A 23011-nucleotide genomic window follows, 5' to 3' on the forward strand; every position below is an offset into this window, starting at 1 on the left:
AGATCTTTGGCAAACATAGAGTTATGCGGATGTTTAATTTGGCAAATGTAAAACTAATTCCAATATTTTCTTACAGTTTAAAACCTCTGTGGACTAGGAAACAATGAAATCCGGCAAATGATTACAGAAGTTTAAGCTGGACGACAGTTCCTATATGGGTCTAAATAAACATCGGGTAATTTCCTTGTAATCTAAATGGAAACTTGGTTTCCAGTTGTCCCAAGAAACACAAAGAAATAAAGAGGGAGGCGTTACCCTGACCCTGTACTCTGTGATTTACTTTGGGGGAAACATTTCTAAGAACCTATAATAGAAGGGGAAAATGTGAACGTTTAGTTGAAAGGTTAACTTTAATCAGTGAAAATATTATATTATTACTAGTTCAAATAAATCAATCAAATATTTTTTACAGTAAACAAAAGTACGATCAAGGCCTTGTTGAATCAATTATGCTTTAGAGGCCGATTTCAAGTTGACTTGCCGCCGGTCGCACTTGTTGTTGTCATGGTAACGGCGCAAGAGAGAAAGATGACGCATTTTGGTAATTAATGTGTAGGACAAACATAGCCACACATTTGCGCTGCACCACCTATTTGCCACCATGACTTCAAATCGGGCCCTTAGATAGTTACACAACTATTAATAATCTATACATTAATAAGCTCCGTTGTATTTTAATAGTTATTGTTAAGAAAAATTCAACACTGTATTATTTAAATCCAAAATTTTACTGACTTTTAAATGTTGCAATATTAAGCATAAATGAAAATATTACTTACAAGATTCACTGCCCTGTATGAAGTTTTACAATTGTTGCATTAAACTCACCTGCAACAAAAGAAAAATCATTTTCACATGTAGGTATAATTTCCGAGCACCAAACACTACCTACTGACTTTGACAGTTTCAGTTGTTAGAAGTTTTAAAAGTTGTTAAAAAGGTTTCAATCCTCTAGAATCTGAATAATACATCGAAAAATTTCATTCTGCTTTTGGCAACAAGAAATCTTCGAAAAGAACTGTTCACAAATTGAACAGTAAATTGTGTAAAAAAATTATAAATCGATGCGAAAATCTACAATTTTGGCTTATTTTTTTTAAAAAAATTGACACTACCTTTGTAAGGGTATAAACAGGTTAATTTTTGATACAAATATTCTTAAACAAATCATTTTGAAAAGAAGAATGAAAAAAACTGATTTTTTAGAGTTTTTCAAGTAAACGAAGATTAGTTAGGAGATCTTGCAAGGTAAAATCAAGACAATATTGACTACAAATAAATTTTCAATAAGTATTAAATTAATTATTTATTCTTATTTTGTTTCATGACGCAACTCCATTATTTTTCCTGTTTTTGTATATCAAATTATGATATTAAATATATAGGAATTTGTCATAAATAATCTATTACTATATATTTTTCTGTTCGGAAAATAATATCATTATTTCTATCAAATTACCCGCAGGAAAGACAGTTCAATTTAATTTGTACATTTCCGGACAGTCGTATTTATTGACATACTTATTAGCCTTGTTGATAGATCATGTAAGTTGCATTTACAAAACTTTAGCTTTCCATGGAAAATAAAAAAGATCAGTACTCTGCAGTGTATATGAATGTAACAGCACTAAAACAAAAAACAAGTATCTAAATAGGTTATTACCTATTATTGATTGATTATTGATTACATATTATCAAAACAACGGCAATTTAGTATACAGGGTATTTCACGAGTGATAATGAGCCCGGCGGAATTGAAAATGCAACCCACAATACATTTCCAAAGTAACGTGGCTATTTATATTATGTAATTGTCATTTAAAATTTTCAATTGGGGTGACTGGGGACGGCGATGATTGATGACATAATATTTCTATTTCTTCCATTCTTGATAAAACATATCTTAGCTTGTATTCATCAAAATTTTGTCTGTTCAGAACAAATATTCCGTGAACATGTCTTTCCAATGCTTTCTAAAACAATTAATTCTCCCATTATATATTAAAATGGTGACACAAAACCTAGTTACCTTTAGGATGGACATTAAAATACGTATTTTAGAGCTTCAGCCTTTCTAATTCCGTCAATGTATATTCATTCACGTCAAGCGCAGTATAGTACCCGCAGGCCGTGATTCATATCACATAATACGTGTGTCATGTATATGAACTATAACATTAACCCTTCATCTCAGAAGATTTTTTTAGTTATTTATCAAGAATAGGTATTACAATAAAAGCTAAAATTAAAAAATATTTTGTATGCCTTGGTTGGTCGTTTTCGGGCCTCAGCCCAGCCTCACGCCTTGTTATCTTTTCGTTTGGTGCGGGAAACATTGGTTTTCCCCACTAGGTATTTTTTTTTCTCTATTTGTTATTAGGCATTACACAGATAAACAGACGCTATAGGTTATAGACGTTTATAACGAAACCATCTTTATTAGTTTTCGCTAATCAAACTTTCACCCCTTTCTAATTGAATTTAAAAGATGTAAGCCGGGTGGTAATGCATAATACAGCTCTTTCAGCACCATAAAAGTTTCATGTCACTTTAGCAAGTTTCAGCAGTAAACATGGCAGGTGCGTTATTATACGCAACACTCGGGATATATTCCTGTTAAAACAGACTTGACAAACTTCTTCACATTTTTAAATTCCAAGCAAAACCTAAATTACGCAAAACCCTAACAAAAACACAATCTTTCCTAGAAACTCAAGTTCACCTCGTTTGCGACAACTTGCAAATTTATTCGGAGGTTGGAGTGGCGGTTTCCGTGTAAAATGAGATACAGTACGACCCTGCTTTCATTCAGAAAAATCGAACGTTCCAGTCAGACAACCTGCAATTTATGAACGTGTAGTTCTTGGTAATCAGTTGATGTAAACAGTAATTCTGATAATTATTGTTAAGCGATTTGTCATTGGCGCCCCTTACATAATCCTGACGTCTTGAAGGAGATTAATTAGTTTGCGTTTGTTCTGCTCTGCGTAAGTCTCGATCTAAACATTTCGCAGATCGGAAACCACTTAAAAGGTGGTTGTACAAACTGGCTCTGGTCAGGTGAACACGCACTGGAAAAATAGAAAGAATGGGCGATTTCAATTGGAGATTTCTGCTGACATTCGCAGATATCTATGTCAGTTTGCACCTATTTACACTTCAGATTTCAGATCACACGTGTAAAATATTGGATTTCTCTTCTGATTTGCGTTTCGCACGAGAATATTCTCGTCCATGGACCATTTTGATAAAAATTCTACTGTGCTTTGAAAAGAGATAAAATTACTTTTTGCAGCAATTATAGTTTACAACACAAAACACCTCAGTTTCAGTTCAATTAAATGATTAATGAATTAACTGTTTAACCAATTATTTGTCTAGAGTCTGGACCAACAGCTGAAAAAATCTCACCAAAAAATATGATTCCGACAATCAAACAAATTACGTTAAATATACATATTACAAATATGTGCTCCTACACAACAATTGCAGGATATTACTATTACATATTACTATTGTAGACTTCAAAATTAAATAAGACAAATGAAAAATAATAGTCAAGATCAAAAAGTGCATCTTTTTCGTCCGAGTCTGAGATTTCTGGCCGAGGCGCAGCCGAGGCTTGAAAACAGACGAGGACAAAAGGCACTTTTTGGCAGAGGTGCACATTAAATTTTTTAGGTGACCACACGAACAACAAAGCAAAAATCATCATTGGAAAAATTACAAATTTATTTTCTATCTATCTTTTTCGAATAGATAAAAAATTTTATAGTATTTTTTTGCTATTTGCAACACAATTACTTATTTACATAATTTATGGTGACAGGACAATTGTCGGTTTTGACGGTTTCGTTGCTAACTTACTAAACAGACCACAGATGACGCCACTGTCAGCGTCCGAAAAAGTGCGTCCGAAAAATAGTTACTTTTCGTCCGCCTGTGAGTACGTAAAATTACAGTTTTCATTCAGGTTGCCTAAAAAGTATTTCTTGGAATGAAATAGCTTTTTTTTTAATTTTAGAGAGAAAAGCCTGTACTAAGACATTAATTTTGATAAAATTAAGAAAATTCCTGGACACAGGAGGGCTATTATGCTGATAATTATAAGTAGAAAGTTTCTTAATTGCTTTATTTTATGAAGACACCATAGTGATAACATCAAGATAAAACGTGTAGTTTTCATAAAACTCCCTAATCAACAAATTAGCAAGTCTCGCAGGGTGAATTAAATTGTAATGAATTGAAGTTAGTGCTTTGTTGTTATTACATTAAAATCTGCCAGCATTAGATTATTTCGGTGTTATTAACTTTGTTTTCTGCATGTCATGCAAACATGTTCAAATCATTGTATTCAGAGACATACAACAGGTACTTAAAAGCACGAAACCCGGCGGAAAACTAACTGAAACGCAACAAGAAACTTTTTCACTTGAGATGAGTTAAACTTTAAAGCAAGCACATACCAGAGTTTTACTTTAACATGTAACGTATGTTCTGATAGACAGTCAAAAACGTGTGTTGAATCAATTTGTTCTCTTTAGTAAAAGCTCGCGCAGCTTTTCTACTTATTTACAAATCGACAGTTCTGTCTTTCGATCACTGAATCACTTCTTACTTTTATTAAATTATCTTCTATTCTCGTCCAATAAATGACATTGTTTATTGTATTTTCCAAATAATTCTTAAAATCTGGTTAAATATGTTTTAGTTGTTAGATTGATAAAACTAGGTTTTTAAAACAACATTCAAAGTTCGCTGCTTGTGTGTCAATTATCTCCATTTGAAGGACTTTGAGGGAGGTTGTATAATTGGTTCAAGAACAGGAGGTGCTTCCATTAGCAATATTGTATCCACATCGTAATGAGTCAAAGTATGTCATCGAGATTTAGAGAGCATTATATTAAGTTGGCGTTGAGGAGTCGATTGTGAACGCACCACTCGTCAAACACAAACAACCCAAAAAGTGAGGTTACGTTTAAACAGCTAATCCGGGATCTGTAATCCGTGGTGCGTTCACAATCGACTCTTCAACGTCTCCTTTGAGGATACATTTAAATAAACACTCGAAAAAAATAATGACAATACAAAAATAAAGATATGTACATAATTGGATTTTTTTTTAATGTTTAAATTCTGAAAGTTTTCAAGGAGCAGTCAAGCCAGGGAATGATAAATTACATGACAAAAAATAATTAATCTGTAAAAATGGAATGTCTAATTTTTTTAATGTTTAAATTCGTTATTTGGAAGTAATAATAAGAAAACTTCTACTGCCACTCCTACCACTAATATCCGGTCTAATTTGTAGCTTTAATCAATGTCCAGTTTGTACTATAAAGGCCTACGCTATTATTTGGATAACGATTACGTTGTCCATAAAGGCTGCTAATTGGGTACGTAACTCAAAGGAATTTTGTTGATCCATTAGTCTTCAAGTCAGGTATATTTTCACTTTAAATAATGACGTTATATAATTTTTTAAATTATTATTTTATTAAATAAATTTAAATTACATACAGGGTGTTTCTGAAATACGTGTGTTAATTTTAACTGGTAATAGAACTCGTCAAAAGGAACAACTTTTCTATCTACCATTTTGCCGAAAAACGATGTTTAATTCCAAAAAAAATTGGAGAGATTTTTCACTAAAATAGCCCTACTACACTACTACTACACTAAATACTGCAATGGCTAATTGAGATCAGCGCTAATACGAAAAAACATCCATTTTCATCCAGAAAACGTGTTTTAACGCCGAAATCGAAATTCAAATAAATCTACCCGTATAGCAAAAAATCCACTTCGTAAGAATCTGGTTGTTTCACGTTTTTAGGTAGCTTAGTTTTAGAGATATGAACGGTTTTAGGAAAATATTTCCTACTTTTTTAAGCCATTACGCAACGTTTTTCGGCAAAATGGCAGAGAAAAATTGTTCCTTTTGATGACTTCTATTACCAGTTAAAATTAACGCACTTATTTCAGAAACACCCTGTATACTGCAAACGATGCAACGTTGCACAATTTATTAAAGGGGTAATCGAATGGGATTTTTTGTATGGTTAACAAATTTCTCGTGAAGTAAATTTGTGACGAGTCAACATTTTAAGAGATCTTTCGATTAGTTGAATTAATGTGTACGTCAGTGAATCTTACCTTCAAGAATTTGCAAGCCAAACCAGTTTTTCTACGAAATTATTTTTTAATCAAATTTGCACATCGTTAGATAAATGCAGTTTATGTTTGCAAAGCAATTAAATTTGTTTTAGCTATAATGAGATACGTTCTCTGAAAACTACATCTAACAATTTGTGTAAACTCTAGTGGATAAAGTTAAATGTTTTCCCTTCTTAGAAATTATCGCAAGATCTTTTAAAAAGGCTTTAAATTTAAAAGGGTGTATTTACGTCGAATCGTTACTCTTTAATGTTGAATCTGATAAGAATTTGTAATAACTGCGTATAAAATTTAGGTTGAAAATTAGCATTTTTTGATCGCACATTTTAGTTATATTCTTTTATGCGGGTCATTCTTATTTCATAATTTCGACAGGATCAATTTAATTATTAAATATTTCCTATAATTATTGATAAATAAATCGTGAGAAATGCTTCAAATTTCCTTACATTTGACTCGGTCGAGCTGCCTGTGGAAATTTCAACTCCTAGGGCTAGAAAAAAAGCCATTTCAACCGTTTCTATAGAGATACATAAAGGCGCGATTTGCGACCGCTTGAAAATAAAAGTTCTTGTTGTAACTGAAGCTTCTCACCGAATAATTTAAATATTGCAATTCTCAACAAGCGGAATTTGTTATTTCTAAAGATAAGCGAAAGAAACACCCACTTTGTTATTTAATTGACTATTGAGCTTACTTCAGAAATATTATATTTGTATTTTTAGAATCTATTTAACTGCTTATTTGAGATTTGCTTGGTAGTAAAGTGTTCTCAACAAACCCACGTATATCTTGCGTGAAATATTGAAGATCATAAAATGAATACTTCTTTTATCGCATTAGATAAAAATGGAAATTGACTCGGCAAGTTATTGTTATTTGAATTACATTTAGACTTTTGTAAATTTTGTTTACAAAAATTATTCAAAAGAATTTTATTTGTGCAGTTGATCCATACTAAATATTAAGATCAAGATTTTAAAATTCTCTCAGAACCCATCTGGTCAACCATGTTACGATTTCTAAATATCGGTCCGAAATTTCCATCTGATTCATCTTCGATAAACATATCAAAAAGTTGAACAGACAACTCGAGGATCGAAACTGTTGCATTATGTATTACAAACACCGCGTATATCGTGCACTGCTGGCAACATTTTCGTTACTCTCCAATTTCAAATCATTAGGAAAAGACAAATCATTCTGATGCACCTACATTTTATCCTCCACTTCCGTAAACCGTGCAAGATTCACATCCTCGCTTTAACCAACTCCTGAGAACTTGGTGCAAAGTTATTCATCCAAAGTTTCTCCGGTGTGCACCTACATTAACAAATAACGTGTGATTATTTTACAAGTGGTGTATGAATTACCGTAACTAATCCATTATTGAAGTTAAATGTGTGGGTAGAGAAACTCTGGATGTGTGACAGTTTCCATGAAATGCTATGTTCATTATAATAACAGTTTAGTCGGTGTTACCCTCAAAATCAATTGTGAGAGTCAGCGATTAGTAAGGCCAACATGGTCCATTACCTTTAAATTTCAGTGGTCTTTGCTCACTGAAAATAGCGAGCAAAGATGGCAATTGAATCACTAGTGAGGAAAAAATATTTTCTCACTAGTGAGCAAAGTGAATGTTTTGCGAGTTTGTCGATAGATATGTTGTACAGAAGGTTTTTTAAATCTGTTTTTAAAATACTTTCTGACTATTATAATAACTAAAGCTTGTCTTATTTTTGAGTTATTTAAATTTTTAACCTGTTATTTAGATTTCAATTGACGAAAAACGTGAAATAACTCGTTTCACTCGCGTTTTAAATTGGCCCACTCGTGTCAAAAAAGCCCAATTTACATACGAACTATTATTATACACCTATTTATTACGAAAGCACTCAATTGAAGCCGTAATTCATTTTTCAAAGGAAACTTTTAAATCAAAAAAGAAACGCCCTGCTCTTTGAAATTTTTATGAAAATTTTATGCAAAGGAAATTATTTTTTAAAAATACGAAACATGCTACAACATCATCAATATTTACACAAGGTGATCAAGAAGAAAACAAATCAGAGTATCAGGCGTTGCAAATGATTGGCTGTATTGCCAAACGCGACGCCACTGGTATGTAAACAGATTTTTCGTTGAAATTCCAAAGAAACGTCAACGAGGTGCTGTTGTGAACCTATTTGTTATCTTTAGAAGTTAAGGCAGTTTATATTGTTTCGATTGAGAGTGGTGTATTAATTTGTTTCCCATTTTCACGTTCGCACATTTAGTATGTATTACATAATAGTCAATCGAGTCTCGGCAAAGGTTAATCGTCAGATAACAATCGTAACACAAACTTTATTAGCTATAATTTCATTACCACAACACGACAAAGTTGAATAAATATGACCAGTATCAAGCTTCCACAAACGATCTAATCTTTTACTGTAATGAAAAGATATGAAAATCTCAATTTAACTTCAGTATATTCAGTACGTGCCATACGTAATCTCATTTTTATTATGGGAAAGATCACCGATAAAACCATGCCGTATTGAATGAAAAGCTTTTATATGAGACAATCATTTACAGTCTGCGGAAATAAGTACACCTATAACAATGTAAATTTTCAAGTCGAGAGCCATCAGTTATCGAAGGACTTTAACAGTCAATCAATAGGAACTAAATGCCAAGATTAAATTTTAATTAAAACGAGCTAAAACAGTGACTTGAAATAACATTCTAATTTAATAAGCATTTTCGGCCATCGAAGGGGCGCCACTTTCGCCCGCAGAATTTGTTTTAAATTTCGATTCCAAGAGAGTTTGCCCAAGATAACAGAAGGAGCGAGATTAATCTTAAAAGTACAATAAAACATGTTGAGATCGTTTCGTTCCGAACGTTAAACAAGCCGCACTTTATTATCATAACTCGCAAGATTTTAAGCCGAACCATCAACTTCTAATGAAAATAAACTGTAATACCGAAAACTTGCGCTACATAGTTTGTTTTGATGAAATAAAAATCCGAGCGCATTGTTGCAGGAGTTCAAACGCCGCTATTGATTTTTTTATAAACAAATTCAAATAGTAATAAAATGTTGTAATTTATGCTTCTGACTTTATGAATAAAACATGGCGAAATGCGACTTGAAAGCACTTTTCACTCAAAACGAATCGATTATGAAAGTCGTTATGTGCGAATGTGTGATGTTGGTTAACAACATTGGCTTCAAGGCGACTTAATCACCTCAAGTCAAGGAACAATTTTAGTAAAGCTCACTTTCCGGCGAAAATCATCCACACGGTTAGTTTTATTTTATCGAGATATTGTCGGATTAAATATTGTCTAAAACTCTAGACCGTAAATATTTAGTAAAAACTTTCAGACCTTTTTTTGGTTCTTAAGTACTTAATTAATTGCACAATTCAGTAAATTATTTTTTTATACGTTAAGCCAGAAGAATGAAAATATGTTAATACATAATTAATTTCAGTAAGAATTAAAAAAAAATCAACAAATATAACACAATACTCATAATAGTAATTTATTATACAAGTCATTTTGTCGCACGCGTTTTTTAGAGTACGACGAGCGCAGCGAGGAGTGCTATAAAGCAAACAAGTGCGACAAAATGGCTTGTAAAACGAGTGTAATACAATGTTTTTTTTTCTATTTTGTCCCTATTTTAAATTTTAAATTAACAAAAAGTTCAAAACATAATGGTAGGAAATTTATATTTGGCAAATATAAAGGGTTGGTAACACTGGTAACTAAACGAACATTCAAGTTTTAAATTTAAAGTGTGAAATAATCACGTAGCCACTACTCACTCTCAATCAGTGCCAACATTAAAAATTTAAGTAAATGTTCCTGAAACGCGTATCGAAAAGAACTCCTTTTCGAAACCCGTTGAAGTGTTATAATGACTGTGTTAAAGTCTATTCTTGACACAATAGTTGTACAAATTTTGTATTTTGATGTTACGATATACAAAGTGTCTATAAAAGAACGTATGTATATCAAGAGTCGAGAGTCCTGTGGAATTATTGCCGCTCTGTAGCATATTGTGGTACCAAATAAAAAAAAGAGGTTATGTATGGCCATTAATGACAGGTTTTTAATAGGCTGTTGTAGGATGAAAAATAATTAAAAGGTAGAAAAACTGAAGAAATCACAAGCAAAACAACTAAAACGGCTTCAACGGCTCGACAAGTCCGTCATAATAAAATTATAGAGCTGCACAATTCCACAGGACTCTTGGTATACGTTCTTTTACAGACACTTTGTACATACGTTTGTAACACTTAATTAAAAATTAATTATTGTTAAATTAAACATTAAAAATACAGTAAAATGCGTGAGGTACTCATCGAAAATGATATTGATAGAAGCATCAAAGGACACAAACAATCCATAATAAAATTATTCTTATCCGATAAATAGGAAAAACATAAGCGTCAACATCCATATAAAAAGGTTTACTAAAATGGGTTAAAGGAAGGCACTCTGGATCTTATTGCAAATGACAGATATGCTCACTAAGGGAAGTGGGACAAGCATGTTGAAAGTTTCTGTTTTAGTTGCGGTGAATTTAAATGAGTTTAAAGTATTAACCACATGAGCTTCATTGAATGTGAGAGCAAAGTATTTAAATACCGCTTTCAAATTATAATGATGCTATGAGAATGCAATATGATAAGAAAATAAGAGATAATGGGCGGCTATGGAAAACAAAATTTCTGTAAACGTGTGGCGTAACTTAATAAACTGTCACTTGCCAATTTTGACATTTGCGTGAATTTCATTTAAAATATTGTCTTCACTGGAGAATGCAGAATATACATGATGATAAGATTATATCTTCGAAATGAGAACGAAGAAAACGGTGAGTGCGTTTATCATTCATAGCCTTTTTTTATTGGAGTTTCAGCAAAACCTCTCTTAGTTATCGCTGTTAGTATGATTGATATTACGCCACATGTTTTCAGAAGTCTTATTTTCTAGGGTCGCCCCTTATTTTTTTATTTGTTTATCGCATTGCAGATTTAAGGTAATCCAGAAAATTAAAGTGAAGTATATTATTCAGTTTCCGGAAATGAAAATGTAATATTAAATATTTTAATAAACTGATTGTAACAAATCTAAACAGACATTGAATATCTTCAAAATCTACTAAATGTAGATAATGACTCTTGTATTGATATTATAATAAATTATTGAATTTTTGGGGCCCTGCTAGGTATCTACCTAGGACTACTAATTACCACCAAATAAAAAAAAATCGTCGTATGAAGCAAAAAAGTGTATTTTGAGCATAGACACGAAATTAAAAACCCATGGTGAACCACAGCCCTTGAAAAAAACTGCAGAAGTAACTTGACACTCGAAAATCAACTGTGTGGAGAGTTATCAAATCTGGACCGCAGTAAAAAATTGTCAATACGGCCCATTTCTCAACCTTCAATAATTTGAGTAATTTATGATGGCCGACAGCAATGGGCTGTCCCAATCGTTCCAACCCTCACAAAAGTATTAGTACGTTATAAAAACCTACATAAGTCATTCCAAATATCGTTTCCTACTACTATAGTTGTTTTAATGCTTCTTTAAATGTTGGTTAAGATATTTAAGAACGAGAACGAAATACACGGAAACTTTTATAAAAGTGAATATAACTAATAACTGTAAATGATAATTCCTAATAGCTAAAATGACGCAAATGATGTAACAACAGTATAAGTACTGAGAAAAAACTTTACTATTATCTAATAAGTAATAACAAAAGTATTTCTACTTGATATTTGTATCAGTATCTAATGGATGAGTAAACAAGGATATCATTATATTGTAACTAATATTATCAAGACATTACGTGTCATTTTCCAAAATGTCAACGGTCGACCAGATACTTCCAGAAGTTACTTGCAAATTTCCTACACTATTTTATATGTTTACTAAATTTAATACGTTATTAGTTTTAACACAAAACCAAAACACAATATTTATAACAAATTGTTCTCTCTACAAAACTGTTAAAACGATAAAGTGAGCAGCTAAAGTGACAGACGGGAAAATCTATTCTACTGAAAATCTTGGAAACCTTCCAAATCTCTACACTTGTTGTGTTCACAAATCAGGAAACAGATTCGCGTGCGTTAACTTAAATCATCCCCAAATTATCAGCAAATTAGTAGAATAGGTATTACTGCTCGGCGTTCGTGTCAAATTTTTATGACAATCCTAATAATGGTGAGTTTTTATAGCCCAATAGCTGGTTTATCGACTTATCCTACTTTTGCTTCACAACAGGTGTTATTATCCTTATTTAAAACTTTGGAGATTACATTCAGAAGAAACGTCTGCAATACATATTGATAAATTAATTCTTTTTAAAAATCTACTGATTCACAAAATTCGATTTTTAATTTTTAGATCTATATTTGTGTAAGAAATGAAAAAAATTCCCCATTACGTTAACTGCGGCTATGGCACCTAATTTTTAAACAAGATAACGCGCACGAATTTACCATCACAGGTAAAACACAAAAACCCAATAAACGCTCGTATGTAATTAAAGTTGTCAAGTATTTAGCCTTTTCTCGTGTTTATCTTTGTATCCGAGAGGTCTAGCATCGTACAAATTAAGCTAGCATTAACAAATTTTACTTCACACAAGTTAATGAGTTCACAAGAAACACTAAGGTTCTTTGCAAAATAAGCTTCATTATTTTTGTAGAAATTTTTTGATGTACTTATGTAAGCATTAATGGAAGTAGTATAATTAGTTTAACTGTGTGATAATAAATCCACATCTTCTTTGTAATTTTTAAAGTGACAAAAACTGACGTTAAGCCTGATATTGTTAACTAGTGAGCTTTCCTTCTTTTTAACTACCGAATGCTATTTTAAGGTTCCGGTGACTATTTCAGTAACAAAGCGCATAAAATCTAACCGAAAAAATGTCTCTACATCTAATAAGAACAAGGTAATTTAATAATAACAAAAACTGCTGGTTTAAATTTCAAGAAACAATATAGCAAGGAATGAAACTAACCTTTTTTAAATGAAAATTTTAACGATATATTTAACTGAAATATTTTTCAAGTAATGTGTTTTATAAATAAGAGATTGCGGGTTACCAATTTATGAAATGTGTATTAACATCTCGAAATCAAAGTTAAAAATCATTTATTACGAAAAAATTGTCGCCGCTTGCAGCCGAGACAGGACAATCTCGAGGATGTTAAAGGATTTCGCGGCCAAGGTGTACACAACATTTTTTGTGCAACTTCGTAATTGTTATAAAAGAAAAATTTACTGTTCTAGGTACGCAAAGTGCTCGTTTCGCGTACTGCTGCAAAAAAAACACTAATAGATATACATATGTATATGAAAAATGTATCACTTTTTCAAAATTTATTTTGTTCTAACTGCCAATATAATTATAATTGGTAAAAATAATAGTTGACGGCAATGTGATTTTTGTAGTTAGGAAAGAAGAGGAAGAAGAAGAAGAAAACGTTAAAAGTTTCAAAATTTATTATAACAAATTGATATTAAATATGTAAGTAATAAGCAAATTAACTAAACGAAGAAAAATGAATTAGTATTATTAGAAATCGTATATTATTTCAGAAGAAAAAAATGTAAAGATGTAAGCTTTGTTGATATTTTCCTGATGCAGCATTTATTTTATTTTATTTTTTTTACGAAAATGCATAAATACTGCTTTTCCCATCACGTTTGTTGTGGAATTCAGAAAATAACAACTGCAAGGTAGCATAATTATAAAATTCCCATCCAATGATTACGTACCGTTGCAGAAAATTTATACGTAAATATCGTATTGCTAGATGTTCGATATTCCTAATTTTTGACAGCAAATCAAAATATAAATAAATCTACATTAACAGGCATTTTTGTATATTTTGCAAGTTACAAGTTAATTGTTCACGGAAAATAAGCAGAATAATGATTATCAAAAATTAATTACATCGCTCATTTTTGCTATAGATAATTCGATTTAATTTTTCTAAAAAATTGAACAATTTGTTATTACTGAGGAATAATCGAGGACCCACAGAATCTTCGCGTCCTGTCATAAAAATATGATAACTAAAAAATCGATTTGTCAGTATGTACTAATTACCACTAGATTATTGAAGTGACTTTTTCGATTAATTAATCAAGTTACAGCTTTTGTTACTTTATTCAGTAAGAAAATTGTCATTTAACAGTATCAATTCAATTCTTCGAGTTTAAGATTTTACATTCATTAATATGAACCAGATTTGAATATTTATGTTCATTTCGTTGAATGGACAGTTTGTTAAGTAATTTTATTTTAATTAAGCACCGTTTATTCTGAATTAAATTTTTTATGCTTTGTAATGGAAAAGCAGTTTGTTATTTCACGTGAACTTTATCAACTCGAACATCGACTCTTGCTGTAAATTTTTTTCTGAAAATAAAACTTTCATTTGGGGTTTTGTCAAAAATTCTCCAATGACTATGTAAGTTTTCGTAAATCTAGTCACACCAAGTTAAAAATAAATAAACTAATGAAGTAGTAAAATAAAGAATTTTAAAATAAATTAAGTAATTGAAGGAAATTTTTATTTCCTGGACTTCTTGTTTTCAGTATAATTTTTTTCATTCAATGACGTGGTGAATACATAGCTTTGTCGCAATTTAAATTATTTATGAAATTCAGTTAATAGACTTTCAACACGCACAAGTAATCGTTAGGACTTGATGTCGTGTTTTATTGTCTTAATAATTTTAATGTCCCCTCAAGAGACCGTCTTTCAATTTTCCCTAAAAAATTATTTAGTAACGACGTGTTCATTAACAAAATTAAATTTTTGGAAGCAGAAGGCATACAAAATTCCTTTTGAAATTAGAATAATTATAAGATGTCCTGCAGGTAGTTGACTTAATTTTTAATTTAGAATGTTTAATATATTTCCAAATGCGCGAGAGGAAGCGGAACGTAACTAACTTACAAGAAATGTAATTAATTGCGAAGGAATAAACTTTCTGCAAAGTTGACTAGTTGAAATTGTAAAAGCTCACCGTTTGTCCTGATTCTAACAGTCTCCAACTACCAGCAGGAAGCGCAGCACCGAAGAAATAACGCACCGGGACGCGTGCTGCTGCAGGAACAAGTGTGTTGCACTGATATACAGGTATCGAGGCGCACTGAAGCACGCCAAAGCTGCGGAGCTTAATACACGTTCGACTAACCAATGGCAGTAGGGGTTTCTTGCAGGAATCCTGGTTTAGCCTATCAGAGATGGACTTTGTCATCACTGACGCAAGGGCATTATATTATCAATGAAAGAATACGTAGGAGGTAAACCGCCTCTACAGGATCGTTGCTCGTTTTTCGAAATTAGAGTAAAAAAGTACAAGCGATGTCTGGCTGGTATTTGCAATAATTGATTTATGGCAGGTGCATTTGTGCAAGTTGTGAAATATGTAGGCAGTAAAATATTTTGAAATAATTGAAAATATGTTTTATTCAGGTTGAAAATTAAATCCATCTTGTTAATTTACATTAAAAACCTTTATCTTCAAGCGGTCGGAAATCGCGCCTTTCTGTACCTATCTTTATAGAAACGGTTAAAGTAGGGTTTTTTGTAAGCAGACTTGAAACATTTCAAGTCCTAGGAATTAAAATGTCCATAGGCGGCTTGAGCGAGTCAAACGTCATTTGAAGCATTTCTCACGATTTATTTATCGAGTTTGAAAATTGTCATTTTGCTGTAACTGCTGCAAAAAATAAATGAGTTCATGTCCGAATTTTTTTTGTGATCCCCTTAAAGATAATAGTTATTTATGTTACAAGTGTTGAAAACGATCCATTGCTTTACGAACGGTAATATGGCGCGAGACGCAGTCGAGCGCTGTATGTGAGTGAGTAAAGCAATGGAGTTTTTACAAGAGTACCATACAATATTTTTTGTGCTGCCTTTTGTAATAAAACATATTTTTGAATCATTAACATAATAAATATTACTAAAACAAAATTATGTTGGTAATCGATTTAGCACTAAATATGTCAAATGTCAATCTGTCAGTGCTCGAATTTCAAATTCAAACGCAACTTTATAGCTTGCAAGGTCACCAACCAAAATTTTTATAAATAAACCCCCCAAACCTAAAATTAACACATTTTAGCATTTTTTTGTATTTACGAAGCACCTTTTGTTTTATTACATTAGAAACATAATTGTCTGTCAGTAATACTTGATTTGCCACAATGAGTTTATTTTTTCTTGCCTTAGATTTCTTGTTTGTCCATTGCAGCACAAGAGTTTTCTCATTTCCATTACCGCACGCTAATCGTCCACTTAAACTTAGATAAAAAAATATTTTTATAAGACAAATAAAATTTAGAAAATTCATAACCAATCCAAGCCCAATTGTAACTATGCCAGCACAAAAAATAGTACCTATATATCATTCAAAGTAATTTTTTTTTTGTGCGTCGCCCAGTTGTCGACCTCAACTTCGTCTCTTTTTTGTGCGTCGCCCAGTTGTCGACCTCAACTTCGTCTCGGTCTTCAATCTTTGGGCTTAGCACAAAAACAGTCACTTCTACTCTTGATGAAATAATCTACAATACTCATAAATTTTAAAAATGTAGATCAATTTAATACATAATTCAATGAGTAATTCCCATCATATTTTTATTTATGATCCTTTTATTGTCTCTAAATTGTTATGAGTATAAATGAGTTTTTTTACACTTCCATTTTATATGACCTACCAAACTGCCATAAAATCTTCGAGTAGAGTAGAATTTTTTTTAAACAAACTACACGAATGGGACAACGCGAATTTGTAATCGTAATAAAACAGTTCCCAAATCACAAACCAACAAACCATACATCAAGATGAAAAATATGTATTCGTATTCAGTGAGCAAAGGCCAAAACATTGTTATCGTTCTGAGGATCACAACTCTTTACATTATAGGAGGAATGTGGTACGTGGTTACGCACCCCATCCTTTCGAAGACCGTTGATTTGAGATGTTCGAATGATGTAAATTGCCTGAATTTCCCTCCTTTATCACATACTACACATTTTCAGCAGCCAATTGGCCACGACCACTTCAATTTATGGAAATACCATCGCGACGGAAGTTTCTAGTTTCACAGGTAGAACTAACACTATTATGTGGGTGTGTTAATTCTTGCGGCATGATAAGCATGCAACTGTCACTGTGACCATGTAATTGGAAATCATCTGAGAAACTCATGCTACAGATACGGACTAAGTACAAGTTTGTTACGAAACATGACACATACTTAAATTAAGAATTGAAAAACTTATCGTATCGTGTCGAAAGTACGAAGTATCGCGCGTTCAAATGAAATCACGGGCTGAGTATGCGTTGGAAAAATTAAATCGTTTAGAACAGTGTAAAGTTTGAATTTCCCGCCGTTTGACACGAATGACATTTGTTTATGTTTAATCGGGGCGTAAATGAATATGTTTGTTTTCAGCAAAGGATGCCCTTAGATATTTGCTTCGAGAATAGGAATCGTTAGTAATTCTATTTTTAATGTAAAACATTGCAAAGAAAGAAAAAAAGAAAGATTTCTTTGGTTCTAAATTTTAGGTTAGCTGTCAACATGTTCCAATTGATCTACGCTTTAAAAAAGCACGACAATTGACGGTTTCCAACGCCTTCCCAGCTCAGGGTTTCATTTGAACGCGCAATATAATGAATTAAGTGAATATGGTGTTAGTGCTCTGCGTTTCATTTCTGTGCTAAATATGCAGATGAAGTTGTAATTAATCGATGACATTGATTCTGATTGACTCCAGTGGACGATTTAATCGAAAGTTATATTTTAGAATCATCAAACTTTTCGCTGAATGCTTTATCTTAGTGGATATAAACCGCCCAAATAGTAAAAGAGATTGCATTTTATCGTTAATCATAATCCTTTCAAAACGAATACACATTGCTCTAAAGTTAACAATTTCAAGTTTTTATGTTTATCTTTTGAATTTATTGTAAGTCGTGTTTTATGTGCGTCCCTTCCTGTTTTTATTTCTACCGCTGCGGTAGATTTATGTTTAGACCTATGAAAATATTCTTATTAAATGTTTTACGTTTCATTCAAGCACCTACATTATAAACCCACATAACAAATCCAAACCAAAATCACAAAACTATCTATATTTTTATATTATACAAAATAATACAAGGTGCCAATTTTCAACTGTGAAGTTGGAGGAATTTTTAATTGGTACTAAAGAAAAACAAGCAAGAGTAACAAACCGGTTGGAGTAATTAACGGAGCATGGAGAGGAGAAGGATTCCCGGTAGAATGGATAGAGGGTGTAATTTGCTCTATTTACAAAAAGGGCGAGAAAAGTAAAGTAGAAAATAACCGCCGGATAACTCTGCTAAAAACAGGGTATAGGGATGAAGAGAGAGATTGAGGAAAGGTAGTAATACCGGACAGTCAAGCAGGATTCAGAAAGGGAAGAGATACTATGGACACTGTATGTCCATTTTTTTAAAAATCAATTGTCAATGTCAAAATTCCCTCAAAGAACAGACTGTATCACCCTAAAACCTTTCATTTCGGAACACCTCTATCGTAAAATCTCCCTAGATCAGGTTTGAGGTTATGTCAGTAATTTTCAAATGTCAGTAAAGTTTCAGGTGTAACTAAATTTTATACCAAAAGACAAGAAATAAAGGCCATAATGACACTGAAAAGTGCAACTGAACATATACAGGAAAATGGGAATTTATGGGTAATATAAGCAGTTTACCTATTCATCTTTAGAATCTATCCCCCAATCGTCTTCCGAATATGATTCTGCGGAAAGTTGAATTATTATTATTATTATGTCCTCAATTGGTAGATTTCCCATCAATTATTTCCAGTCCTCTCTAATCAGTTCCTCGCAGTGACGAACACCATTGGCCCATATATTAAAATTATAAAAGAAAATACCTCGAATATGTGTGCATCTTTACTGCAATTTAGCATGTTCGGTTTTTCTCTCTGCATTTCTTCACGTAATCTAATCATAGCCAATTTTTCTCGTTGTGTTAGATCCTTGCTTTCGGAAACTCATTTAACTTTTTATTTTTATTTAAATGTAATTGCGGCTTCACTAGCGCAAGCGCCTTCACAATTCACACCAATGACTGACATACAGTTGACATTTTACGTTGCCAACCTAATTACTATCAAATAACCAGTAGCTCATACCAACCTGACAACACTTTGACAATTAATTATAAAAAAAAAACAGACTTTACATCCTGGATCATTTAACAAAGAATGAATTAAAGAAGAAAGGGGGAAGATGTATGCACTGTTTGTAGACTTCAGGGCGGCGTTTGACAAGTTAGACACAGAGAAAATATTTGAGTGTGTGAGACAGACAGACACACACACACAGAGAGAGAGAGAGAGAGGGAGGAATAAGCTAAAGGCTGGTACGGAACATTGAGGAGATATACGCAAGAACCAAAAATAACGTGAAGGTGGGAGAGAAAGAAGGTGAATGATGTGAAACGACAAAGGGGCTGCCCGCTTAGCCCCCTGCTATTTATGATATATGTGGCAGATATGGATGAAATGTTAAGAAAAGCACAAGCGGGAGGGAGTGTGATAGGTAGAGAGTGGCAAAGAGTGAAACAGAAATGAAAGAAATGATGATGCTTTCCCAGCATGTGAGGAAGAAAAAGCTGGAAGTGACTGGTGAGAAGATGAAAATGATGGTGTTCAGTAAGAGAAAGAGGAAGAGTGAAGAGAGTGAGTGGAAGTGGGAAGGAAAGAAAATAGAACAAGTAAACCAGTTCAAATACTTGGGTTATCCATTCAGTGAAAGAGCCACCGAGAAGGCAGATATCAAACAGATAGTGAGGAAAGCAAATAAAGTAGTGGGATATGTTTGGGGAATAGGGGAGAGAAAGTAGGGAGGTGATTTCAGGAGGAGAATGATGATGTTTGAGAGGATGATATTGATGTACGGGGCAGAGATCTGGGGATGGAAGGAACAAGAAGAGGTAGAAAAAGTGGTAGAAAAATATTTGAGAGGAATGGTAGGAGTGGACAGAGAAGCGCCCGGTTATTTAGTGAGAGAAGAGTGTAAGAGGAATAGGCTGAGAGTGAAAGCGGGAAAATTTGAAGACAAAATGGATGGAAGGGAAGAGTGCAGAATACTGACGGAATGCTGGAGAGAAAAGAAAAAGAAGGCGGAGAAGAAGGAAAGAGAGAAGTACTACCAGAGGGACAGAAGAGGTGGAAAGATTGAGAGCAAAAAGAAGAAGGACGAATGTAGAGTTGAGTGAAAGGAAGTATGAGAGGTGTATGACAGAGGAAATTCTGGAGTACTTGGGGAGAGAGAGTGCAAAAGAAAGAAAAATGATGGCGAGATTTAGATGTGGGAACGAGGAGATAGAAAAGAGGTATTGGATGGAAGAAGAGGAAGGAAAGTGCAGAATGTGCTATGAGGAGAGAAGGACAATTGAGCACATGTGGAATGGATGTAGCGAAATGAGAGAGAGAGGAAGAGAAAGGAACGGGGAGAAATACAGAGTGAAGACGGAAGGGAGATAAAATGGTTGAAAGAGATATGGAAGAGGCGGGAAAAGGTAGAAAAAGAAAGGGGTGGGGGATAGGGAAAAAAATAATTTTTGGAATTGTTATTTTTCTGTTTGTAATCAGGAATCCAAAAGCCCGGAGGGCAAATAAAGCATTATAATGACCTAATTTTCGTATAAAATTTGAAATGAAGTGATGTAAAAATAAACATGTCAGATTATTTACTAACATGCATCAAGAATCCAAATCAATAAAGTTATTTTGTGGCAATTTTACAACTTATCATTTTAAAAGATTGAGATTTAGGTCATTACATTAAAAAAATATAAATTTTAAATTCAGTGTTGAACGTTGAAACAACGAATCGTACAACAAATTGAACTTTGTATTTCTTTCTTTTTTAATGTCTTTGTCCACGCCGCCAACTAAATTTCAAACTTATACGGAACTTTTAAATTTGTTCTTTACGACTCTACGACGAAAATTATACTAAAGTCGAATGCTCGGTTTAATCAACCAAATCAAGCATAATATCCTAAGATATACATTACAACAATTTTAAATTAAAAGTAAGTACCTACTTATAAGAGTATACAGGCTGTTTGAAAATTGCTAGTACAAAAAAAACCTGGTAATTGGTGATGGTGAGTTGAAGTCATCGGCAAAAGAAAATTCTAATAAAAATCCTCTAGTTTTCGAGATAAAAATTACTAAAAATTGGGTTAAAATTGTTAGTGCACCACTGAGTTAAGGTATTTTAAAAAGACACTTCACGTTGTTAAGCAATAACGAAATAAAAAATTTGATGTTCTTAAACTGTCAATCTGTGGTTGCCAAGATCTTGCAAAAAAATATAAATTTTTCATATTGTTGTATAGTCCTTCATTATCACGCTTGGTTACCAAGATTTAAAAAATATTGCCCCGCCTGAGGCGTAGAATATGCAGGAATAGGGTTACTTTATCCCTTTTGTTTTAAAAAATTAAAAATTGGTTTCTTGGATTTCTTAGGGCTTCCAGATGCCACAGTTTTTTTTTGTACTAGCAATTTTCAAACACCCTGTATGTATATGATTTAAAAAATAAGTAAACCCTACTACAAATGAGATACATACCTTTTTTTCTCCATCCACAGTAATCCAAAAAATTTACCCGCTCAATATATTCAGATTGGTTACAATTTCGTTAATGTCAAAGTGCCGTGTGTGTCGCATTTTACAATTTATTGTTTCAACTGAAGAAAAAATTCAAAATTCAAACAAGAATTATTTTAATCTGCTAAGCTCGTATAATATTAGCGTTCAAATGAAATCCTGGGCTGAGAAGGCGTCGGAAATCATCAATTGTTTTGCTTTTTTAAAGTGTACATTGACAGTTGTAATTAGAGCATGTTGACAGCTAACCTAAAATTTATAAACAAAAGATCTTTCTGTTTTTCTTTCTTTGCAATGTTTTACATTAAAAATAAAATATCTATTATCTATTCACTTTGATTGTGACCACAACGAAAAACATAGTAGGCGCTGTTTAGCTGTGTGCTGCATACGTTTTACACTAAATATTTATGTGGTGTGTACATGATGTGAAAATGTCAGAATTGTCAAAACTTGACCATGGTAGTAAAGCAATGATTTTAATGTATTTATCAATATTAATAACGGAAATCAATATTTGAAGTAGGAGAAACTAAAAACGTCTGTCTGATTCTGTGATCACGTCTGTTGAAAAGTGGAGTTATATCCAGGTACAGATTATTTAACGTAAAAACTTCGAAATCACCTTATGCAATTCTCGATATTAATGAAGAACGAAGGAAATGGTAATTTGGCAGTAAGACAAACGCGAAAAATGCCTGGTATAAAGGTAATCAGAACTTTCAATTAGCATTGATTAATACAAATATTTTCAGATAAAAACTAATCAGACAGAAAGTTGAAAAAAATGATTTACAGGGGATGAAAAGGCAGAAGGTATCAAACTACAACACTTACTAGCCAAAATGTACAACAAAAAAGCACAAATAGAGTTAACTTTATTGGTGATGTTTGTTTTTGTGAGTTGTTTTCCCGTTGGCTTCAATAAATGTCTCGAAACAAGTCAATATTAACCGTTTGGTCCCAACTTTGAGAAGACGACGTGGCATTTTCTTTTTGAATTCTAAAATTTTGTACCAAAACTCAATTTTATAGATATGCGCACAGTGTACGTCGAAAAACGTTTGCGCAAGTCGTTCTCCGTTCTGTCTTCTGTGAGC

At 32.7% G+C, this 23011-nt stretch overlaps 1 protein-coding gene across 1 annotated transcript in view; it reads right to left on the reverse strand.

Annotated features, from left to right (window-relative positions):
• Nucleotides 1-15398, reverse strand: part of Tk (Tachykinin) — a 54022-nt gene extending 38624 nt beyond the window's left edge. Inside the window, exon 1 of the mRNA XM_069059516.1 lies at nt 15244-15398. The gene's annotated coding sequence lies outside the window, so the exon portion shown is untranslated. The remainder of the gene's footprint in view (nt 1-15243) is intronic.
• Between the last annotated feature and the right edge of the window lie 7613 nt (nt 15399-23011).

The sequence above is a fragment of the Tenebrio molitor genome, chromosome 9 (assembly GCF_963966145.1).
Source record: "Tenebrio molitor chromosome 9, icTenMoli1.1, whole genome shotgun sequence".
NCBI lineage: Eukaryota > Metazoa > Arthropoda > Insecta > Coleoptera > Tenebrionidae > Tenebrio > Tenebrio molitor.